The following is a 10,000-nucleotide window of genomic DNA, read 5'->3' on the forward strand; positions in this document are numbered from 1 at the left end:
TATATATATATATATATATATATATATATATATATTGAACGTTATGGTAAAACAACATCCCCAATCGGCACCATAGATTGAACCCAAATGAAAAAAGCGAAATTTATTTATAAAAAAAAAAATCGAGGAACATCCTGATGAAGTCCTGGGTAAGATAGCCGATTCTATCTCCACATTACCTTGATCTAATGATCTTCTCCCTACCCCTCCACCCCCAACCATCAGCCCACCCCTAAACCCCCACCCCTGAACCCCCGCCCCACCTCCTGATGCCCTGCTAAAGTCTCACTAAATGTCAGAGAAAAGGGATACGAGATAGCCCCTGATCATATTGAAAGGACAGTGACAGACGATGGAAGGGTGGAGAGAGAGAGAGAGAGAGAGAGAGAGAGAGAGAGAGAGTCAAAAATGGAAAGGGAACAAGTGAAAAGGAGGGAAAAGATAAGGCATTCGTAATGTTAAAAGAGTGGAAGAGACCGAATTATTGGTGACAATAAAGGCTGACAGGCAGGGACAAAGAGCAAAAGGGGTTGGAAGACTTACGTCATAGAATGGATGAAAAGGGGTGGGGAGGAGGAGGGAGGGAGGGATGGAGTGAGGAGGAAGGGAGGGGAGGGGTCAGTAGATGTCGTCAGGGGAAAATAGAGGATAAATGGGAGGGGGGATAGATGCTGTTAGGGATGGAGGCTGCATTGCAAGGGGATAGATGCAGTCTGGGCTTGAAGCTTTCAGTGGATGGAGGCTGTTAAGGATAGAGTATGAATGCTGTCAGGGGATGGATGCTGTTAGGAAGAGGATGATTGCTGTCACTGGATGGAGGCTGTTGAGGATGGGGACGAATGCTGTCAGTGGATGGAGGCAACTAGGATTGGGATGAAATGCTGTTAGTGGATGGAAGCTATTAAGATGGGGACGAATCCTGTCAGGAGTGGAGGCTGTTAGGATGGGGATGAATGCTGTCAGAGGATAGAGGCCATTCTATAAGGATTGCGATAAATTTCCTAAGGGAACAGAAGCCGCTAAGGATGGGGATGAATGCTGTCAGTGGATTGAGGCTGTCAGGATGGCGACGAATGCTGCCAGGTGACGGAGGCTGTTAGGATGGGGATGAGTGCTTTTAGTTGATGGAGGCCATTAGGATGGGGATAAATGCTGCAAATGGATGGCGACTGTTAGGATGGGGATGATTGCTGCACTGGATCGAGGCTGTTAGGATGGGGATGAATGCCGTTAGCAATAGACGTTGTTAAGGATGGGGGCAAATGGTGTTTGTGAATGGAGACTTTGAAGGGTGGGATAAATGATGTTAGTGGGTTGGAGGCTGTTAGGATGAGGACGATTTCTGTCAGTGGATGGAAGCTGTCAGGATGGGGACAAGTGATGTTAGGTAACTGAAGCTGTTAAGAAGGAAGATGAATGCTGCCAGGCTGGTAGTTATAATAGTGTGAGGTCTAAGGATGCACAGTATTTGATTAGGACTTAACATATGATTCCCGTAGGGTGGTAGTGCCATCAGTTCACCTCATGCGGTGTACTGTAGTCACTACTTAAGGTTCTTTGCAGCGTCCCTTCGGCCCCCTAACTGCAACCTATTTCGTTCCTTTTACTCTACCTCCGTTCGTATTCTCTTTCTTCCCTCTTACTTGCCACCTTCTCCTAACAATTACAGAGTGCAACTGCGAGGTTTTCCTCCTGTTACACCTTTCAAACTTTCCTACTTCCAATTTCCGTTTCAGCGCTGAATGACCTCACAGGTCCCAGCGCTTGGCCTTGGCCAAAATTCTATATTCTATTCTATTCTTAACATAGAACAGACAGAGAATAAGTACTTGCGAAGAGGTTGGATGGGTTTTCAATCAATTTAGTCGGTCTTCATGCAGTCATTAGAACGCTGCTTTCTTTTACACCACTTATTTTTATCGTAAATTAAAAAACTTCAGACATCAGCCATAAAAGTTTGACAGAGGAGAATTTACCAGGTTGTATGAAAAACAAATATTGTAACCCTATTTGCAAATATAATATAGTTATGATCTTGAAGATATATTTTAATTATTTCTTCATCATAAGTCTTGTAGTATTATTATTATTATTATTATTATTATTATTATTATTATTATTATTATTATTATTATTATTATTATTATTTCATAAGCTAACCTCTGAACATCCTACTGCAAATTTACGAAACTGCTGAATGGCTAATTATTCTCATCGAAATTTATAACAATCAAAATCATCCTTATCTCTTAAGTAAGGCGAAGGTAATTAACCAAAAAAAAAAGTAAAAATACCCGAAAATTTTAGAAGAGAGAGAGAGAGAGAGAGAGAGAGAGAGAGAGAGAGAGAGAGAGAGAGAGAGAGGAGTATGTGTATATGTGTGACTGGCAAAGTGAGTGTTGTCCCGCATGAATGAGAGGTTTGGGGAGGGGAGTGGGGAAGGGGGGAGGGGAGGATTGGGCAAAGAGGGCCATAGTTGAAGCAGGATGTGGTGGTTGGGGTCCATCCTCAAGAATGACAGCCTTACAAGGTGTTTGACGCCTACTCGGCCCGCACACATACTACACCAACAGCAGCACCACCAGCAAATACGCTCCCTATACTCCTGCTTAAATGCGTATTTCATGCTGATGCGGCGTAATTACTGATGCCAATCTGTAAATGGAAAGTAGAGGCATGTGTGCGTATTACCCAAGAAGTATAATGTTTGTATTATTATAACAACAACCACAGCGACATTAAATATAATGCGTATATCATGTTGATAAGGCGTAATTACAGATGCCAATCTGTGAATGAAAAATACAGCCACATGTGCGCATTACGCAAAATATAATACAGCAACAGTAACACTCGTAATTATTACAATGCGTATTTCATGTTTTTGCGGCGTAATTACAGACGCTAGTCTGTGAATGGAGCCATATGTGTGCGTCATGTGCAAGAACTGAGATGTTTTTATTATTATAACAGCTACAGGAATACTCCTGCTTAAATGCGTATTTCATGTTGATGCGGCTTAATTACAGATGCCAATCAGTGAATGGAAAGTAGAGGCATGTGTGTATACGAGTATTACGCGAAATATGATACAGCAACAGTAACACTCGTAATTGTTAAAATGCGTATTTCATGTTGATGCGGCGTAATTACAGATGCCAATCTGTGAATGAAAAATAGAGCCATATGTGTGCTTCATATGCAAGAACTGAGATGTTTTTATTATTATAGCAACCACAGGAACACTCCTACTTATACGCATTTCATGTTGATGCGGCGTAATGACAGATGCCAATCTGTGAATTGGAAAGTGCAGCCGTGTGTGCGTATTACCCAAGAAGTATAATGTTTGTAATATTATAACAGCCATAGGAATGGTAGCAATCATATTTGTAATATAATGCGTATATCATGTTGATGCGGCGTAAATTTTACAGATGCCAGTCTGAGAATGGAAAGTATTACGCAAAAACTAAAATGCTTGTATTATTATAACATGAATGAAAAATACAGCCATATGTGCGTAATACGCAAGAAGTAAAATGTCTGTTTTATCAAAACACGAGCCACAGCAATAGTAACACTTGTAATTGTAATTCGTATTTCATGCTGATGCAGCGTAATTACCAAAGCCAATCTGTGAATGAACAGTGCAGCCATATGAGCGTAATACACAAAAAACTAAAATGTTTGTATTATTATAACAACAACCACAGCAATAGGAACTACAATGCGTATTTCATGCTGCTGCGGCGTAATTACAGATGACAGTCTGAGAATGAAAAATACAGCCCTATATGTGCGTACTACGGAATAATTAGAATGTTTGTATTTTTATTGTGACACCAACTACAGCAACGGTAATAATTATAATAATGTCAAATCCGATGGAATGTCCGTTGTCATCATAGCAAAATACGATTTAAGGCGTATGATGATGATAAAAATCATAGCAAAATTTCAAAACGGGCTAGCATTGCTTGTCAGTATTGTTTCTATAGATTTTATTTGACTTATCACTTACAATAACTCAACTTTTATTAGTTTTCTGTAAAGAAAAACCGTGCGGCTTGTTTGTCCGTACCGCACTTTCGCCCGCACTTTTTCTGTCCGCACTTTTTCTGTCTGTCCTCAGCTCTGAAAATGTTGAGGCGAGGCCGCAAATTGGCATGTTGATCATCCTCCCTCTAATCATCAAACATAACAAATTGCAGCCCTCTAGCCTCAGTAGCCTTTATTTTATGTAAGGTTAAATTTAGCCGTAATCGTGCTTCTGGCAACGATATATAATAGGCCGTTGTTAAAGTTTCATGGGCTGCGGCTCATACATCAACATACCGAGACCACGAAGGAGAATTCAGTAAGAAAAAACAAGTAAAAACTGCGCCGATGTTCCTTCGGCGCAGTCGAGTTTTCTGTACACCGCTGCAGCGTATCATCGCGCCACCTTCGAAAATCAGATCATACGATTGACTGCGCCGAAGGAACATCGGCGCATTTTTTACTTGTTTTTTCTTACTGAATTCTCCTTCGTACCGAGAATATAAGTAGGAGAGGCATATACTTATCAGAATGTAAATGAATACTGTAATGATAGTATGGATTACCTTGAGGAGTTGTCATTTTCGTTTTGTATTGTATATATTTGTTTTTGCGTTTATCTAAATTTGTTATTACTATTAATGTTATTAGTAGAATTAACAGAAGGCCTAGTGATACTGTAGTAAGCAAAGGAGTGCAAAGATATGTGTCATTTCCTTAGGTTTTTCTGCCAATCACATATGAAGTTTGGGAAAGATTTGCTTCACTTTGAAGTTTATATATATATATATATATATATATATATATATATATATATATATATATATATATATATATGTGTGTGTGTGTGTGTGTGTGTGTGTGTGTGTGTTGTGTGTGTATGTACAGCACTATATACATATATATATAGAGAGAGATATACATACATACATATATATATATATATATATATATATATATATATATATATATATATATATATATATATATGTATGTATATATATATATATATATATATATATATATATATATATATATATATATATATATATATATATATATAGTAAGACGTTTGATTTTGACAAATAACTATTTTTTCTCGAGTCTTCTTTTCCAGTAGAAAACCTGCAAAAAAATACTCTCTCTTCTTTTTTTCTTTCTTTTTGCTACATTTCGATATCTGGAACGTTTTTTATGTTGCCTAAGATGTAATATATAGTGCATAAATCTATCAAAGGTATTTTCATTAACTTCCCTGTTTATTATGCATTTCTGTCGGCATACGTTTAGGCTAAAGACGCCAATTAAAATCTAAAAATTTCTGCAGGATTTAGTTTAGTAAAAAAAAAAGTGCGATTAGAAATTTAGGCATATTTACATTTGTAAATATGCCAGTGTTACAAATTTCATTTGCACTTTAATTGTAAAAAATGTTATATACACTCTTGAAAGGATATGCATGTGCTCATGGGTAGAACTAGGTACATGCAACATCAACATTCATTTTTTTTTTTAAATACAAATATGTTTGATGACTAATTCATATTTCCCTTACTGCATTCTAGGTCAAACATGGTCGTGTTTTAATTTCCACAATTAAGCTGCAGGTTTATGTCTGAGGTTCATGATTTTGCGTTATATTGTCTGTCCAACATATTTATATCTGATACGTATCGTATGTGCAACATTGTTGTTTTGTTTGATATGTTGAACGTGGGATATGTTCCTGTTTTAGATATTGCTTTGCCAACATGGTCATGTTTAACTTCGTTTGCCTTAAATGCAACATATGATTTGTTTGTGCTCTGTATGTTGTACGACCACAAATACATACTATTTTTTTTTAACTAATATGTTGTACGTCCAGCATATTTATAGTTTTACTTTCTATACCCGACATAGTCATGATTTTATTTTAAATGTTGCATATACAGCATATTACAATGCTTTTCTCCTATCAGTTATGCATCTATAATAATTGATTTTCATTAGTACATTAAAAAATAGACAAGTTACGTAAATTTATAAGATAAACTAAGCTTTTACACAATTATATAGGTATTTATATATATATATATATATATATATATATATATATATATATATATATATATATATATATATATATTTTATTACTCTAGCAAATATGTTGATTTTATTTTAAAAAACCAAAAGAAGAATAAAACAGCAAGACACAACATGATTTAAACTTACCACACACACACACATACACAAAAACAAACAGAATGAATTGCACTTTGCAAAGGGACATCGTTCATATCAGAAAAGAATGGCCTATGACAGAGAATAGGAAACGACCACTTCATCACGCGCACACACACACACACACACACACACACACAAACAGATGGAAGCTTATATCGTATAAAGCTCCCGTCTTTTATATCTGATAATTATGATGCCAACTCCTCTTGCAGACTGGTAATGATATCTGACGAGCTTAAAAGACTACATTAAGCGTTCTCACGCCAGTCTAGTATATCAGCCGTTAAATCTCTCAATGGCATAATAGATGTACAAGCTGACAAGCATTAGGGAAAGGAGGATATTCATTACTCTTCTTCTTCTCCTCCTCTGTTTTCCTTCTGTCACCAAGGGTTGTTGGTTGTTGGTTGTTGGCTCCGTCTTGAGGTGGTTGTATTATAACCCTTCATTAACTTTCTTCTCTTCTCTTTTCCTTCTCTCTCCAAGGGTTGTTGGTTGTTGGCTCCGTCCTGAGGTGGTTGTATTATAACCCTTCATTAACTTTCTTCTCTTTTTCTTCTGTCTCCAAGTGTTGTTGGTTGTTGACTCCGTCTTGAGGTGGTTGTATTATAACCCTTCATCACTCGTCTTATCTTCTGTTTTTCTTGTCTCCAAGGATTGTTGGTTGTTGGCTCCGTCTTGAGGTGGTTGTATTATAACCCTTCTTACTCTTCTTCTCTTCTGTTTTTCTTGTCTCCAAGGGTTGTTGGTTGTTGGCTCCGTCTTGAGGTGGTTGTATTATAACCCTTCATTGCTTTTCTTCTATTCTCTTTTTCTTCTGTCTCCAAGGGTTGTTGGTTGTTGCCTCCGTCTTGAGGTGGTTGCATGATAGCCCTACTGTAATATCGTTTCAATTAAAACTAATGAATAAATCAATTGATGACGAAGTTATTGGAATGAATGAATAAGCAACAAATTAGTAATACTTCAGTTGACCCTCAACATGTCGAATGATACATAAGGGTGGGTTGAGATCAAATTGTCATGTGAGACTTCATAATCCCTTTATGAACACTAAAGTAATATGTAGCAGCTTTAATATTAGCCAATTAACTTGGACCATGAAGTCCCATATAGGCAAGGCTTTGCTGTCTAATATTGGGGCAACCAGCTATGAATTAATTATAGTTTATGTAATTCAAACGTATCTTTTCATCTGGGGTAAACAACATGGCATTATAAGTTATACATACACACACACATATATATATCTGTATGTGTATATATATACTGTATATATATATATATATATATATATATATATATATATATATATATAAAACTTATAAGTTATAATATGTACAGCAAAAGCTTCCTTATACTCAGGGACATGATGAAAAATATTATCAAACCAGGAGAGGTTCACTCCACAGCTTAATATCAATGATAACTTAATTTCAAAAGAAAAAACTAGAGCTTCATTCTTTCATACGACCTATGTGTGTAAGTCCTCTAACTTCTTGAAAGGAATTGCAATGCTCAAAGAGTACTTATGAAAACAAACTTAAACGATATTTTTCTATTGCTGACTGGGAATGTGAAAGAGCGGTGGAAGAGTGAAAGAAAGGGAGAGAGATAAGTTTTTGATTTTTAACGATTTTATAATGTTTATTTATTTTATTTATTTATTTCTTTGATTATTGTTTCTTTGTAAAGAGTGAAAGAGAGAAAGGGAGAGAGATAAGTTTTCGATTGTTATCTATTTCTTAATATTTATTTGTTTTATTTATTTATTTCTTTGATGATTGTTTCTTTGTAAAGAGAAAAAGAGAGAAAGGAAGAGATAAGTTTTCGATCTGAATCTATTTTTTAACATTTATTTGTTTTATTCATTTATTTCTCTGATTATTGTTCCTTTGTAAAGGGGTAGTTTTTTTCTGATTTAAGTTAAACTTTTTCCCCCTCCTCATTCTTAAGCTTGTTTTCCCAGGGCCTGGGCTAGTTAAAGACACTGCATTCCCTGTCTTGGTGGCCTTACATAACCTCAAGTTCAGCTATTATTACTTCATTTTACGACAAGCAAGTTATGCATAATCTTAGGTACACCAAAACACTGTTTAATGGACCAAAATAGGCGATAATGTCTAGAATTATCTAAAGAAATATTTTAATTGCCAGGTATATTATATTAGCCATAACGACCAACCTCTGTTCATAACACACAACACTGATTGTCAACTTTTATTGTACAGTAAACTAGAAGTTATGATTTTATTATGAAGGGAGCTTCAGAGAAGTGGGAATTAGTTCACTTTAAATATTGACCAAGAAGGAGCTAGTGTAGTTTTTCAACAAAAGGAAAAGAGAGAAATCTGGATCTAAATGAATCATTGATATCTCATCGCGTGAAGATAGGACATATTTGTGCACTAGGGATTCTTAAAAGATGAAAAGAGTACATCTGCAGATGAAGGGGAGTGAGAATCTAACCTGAATTTGTTTCTTTTTTTAATAAAGGAAAAAGATATTATTACTGGTTTTGAAGATATCAATCATAGCGTTTGCATATCGGTATAAACTGTTGTTGTCCCTTTTAAGAAAGCAAATATATCCAGATGTTAATATTTATTAAAAGTACATTTAACTGCTAGACTGGTGATTAAAAAAGATATTAAGTTTTCTCTTATTTGATTCACATTAATGTGGTTATTTTAATGTTTACGTGTGAATTCTGCTTTTAAACGTTAGATATGATTGTAAGGTAATTCATCGCAATTTTGAACTTCCCAATATAGGGTCGAATAGTGTAGCATATTAGAGTATTAGCTTTACATTAACACAAGTATTAAAACACGCAGTTGGCTTTCATATACCTCTCATAAAAGATGGTGTAAAATAAAAAAAAACAGACATGCGAATGATTTTGCTTTTCAGTTCTAGCTAACAGAGTTTTACGTGTCGTTAATAAGTGAATCATCCGAAGGCCGAGCACTTTTGAAAGCCAGTATTTACTTACACGTATTACTCAGGATCTCCTACTTTCATAACTGTGTTTCTGTGACGTCCAGAAGCATTAAGAACTTGTTAACATTTTGCAGACATTAAATCATAAAATGTTGGTTTATTGCTGTAGCTGCTTTTACATTTTGAGGAAAAATAAGCCTGGCTATGGCTCAAAAGTAAAAGTAGATTATGGAATTTTGAAACGTACAGTACATAGGGCAGAAAGACACACACGTACACACGCATGTATACACACTTACACACACACGCATGTATATATATATATATATATATATATATATATATATATATATATATATATACATACATCTTTATTTATATATATATGAATAAATATATATATATATATATATATATATATATATATGTATACATACATACGCACATACATACTTACTTACCTTTAACCTACTACTGATACTAAGTCAAACACAAACAGGTATTTATGCTGGGTATCTGTCTCAGAAAAAACGGCGAATCGATAAGGACCATTAAGCATGAAACATTGGAGAGGACTTGATTAATCACTGCAGCTCTGGGAAGCCATTAGTGTATTGCGGTCTTCGAACAAATCATTGTTAAGAAAATTGATCTTTTTTTTTCGTCTTGATGTTCCCATGAACAAAAAAAAAAAAAAATAGAAAAAAATCTGGAGGCTCAAAATGATTTGGATGAGAATATATTTCTTTCGAAGACCAAAAGCATTGGAAGGAAAAATCGTTCCATTTGG

The sequence above is a fragment of the Macrobrachium rosenbergii genome, chromosome 21, assembly GCF_040412425.1.
Source record: "Macrobrachium rosenbergii isolate ZJJX-2024 chromosome 21, ASM4041242v1, whole genome shotgun sequence".
Lineage (NCBI taxonomy): Eukaryota > Metazoa > Arthropoda > Malacostraca > Decapoda > Palaemonidae > Macrobrachium > Macrobrachium rosenbergii.